At 39.1% G+C, this 986-nt stretch overlaps 1 pseudogene; it reads left to right on the forward strand.

The window, feature by feature from the left end:
* The window catches only part of LOC106733476 (nucleolin-like), a 2,357-nt pseudogene that overhangs the window by 952 nt on the left and 419 nt on the right, over positions 1–986 (forward strand).

Genomic DNA, 986 nt, shown 5'->3' on the forward strand with positions numbered 1-986 from the left:
GCAAGAAGGAAATGGCCAAACAGAAAGCAGCTCCTGAGGCCAAGAAAGAGAAGGTGGAAACCGCAGAACCAACTACATCCTTCCATTTGTTGGAAACCTGAACAATAACAAATCTATTTCTGAATTAAATACTGGTATTAGTGATGTTTTTGCTAAAAATGATCTTGCTGTCGTGGATGTCAGAATCGGGACATCTAGGAAGTTTGGCTATGTTGACTTCGAATCTGCTGAAGATCTAGAAAAAGCTTTGGAACTCACCGGTTCAAAAGTCTTTGGCAATGAAATTAAACTGGAGAAACCAAAAGTAAAAGATAATAAGAAAGATCGAGATGCAAGAACACTTTTGGCCAAAAATTTCCCACACAAAGTCACTCAGGATAAATTAAAAGAAGTATTTGAAGATGCCATGGAGATCAGAATAATCAGCAAAGATGGAAAGAGTAAAGGGATTGCCGACGTTGAATTAAGACAGAGGCTGATGCAGAGAAAACCTTTGAAGAAAAGCAGGGAACAGAGATTGATGGGCGGTCTATTTCTCTATACTTGACTGGAGAGAAAGGTCAAAATCAAGACTATAGAGGTGGAAAGATTAGTACTTGGGAGTAGTGAATCAGAAACTCTGGTTTTGAGCAACCTCTCCTACAATGCAACCAAAGAAACACTTCAGGAAGTATTTGAGAAGACAACTTCTATCAAAGTGCCTCAGAACCAAAATGGCAAATCTAAAGGGTATGCATTTATAGAATTTTCTTCATGTGTAGATGCTAAAGAATCTTTAAATTCCTGTAGTAAATGGGAAGTTAAAATGTAGATGCTAAAGAAGCTTTAAATTCCTGTAGTAAATGGGAAGTTAAAGGCAGAGCAATCAGGCTGGAGCTGCAAGGACCCAGGGAATCACGTAACGCAAGAAGCCCTGAGCTCTCCAAAACTCTGTTTGTCAATGGTCTGTCTGAGGATACCACCGAAGAGACATTAAAGGAGTCTTT

This window comes from Tupaia chinensis, unplaced genomic scaffold (assembly GCF_000334495.1).
Source record: "Tupaia chinensis unplaced genomic scaffold, TupChi_1.0 Scaffold143836_1, whole genome shotgun sequence".
NCBI lineage: Eukaryota > Metazoa > Chordata > Mammalia > Scandentia > Tupaiidae > Tupaia > Tupaia belangeri.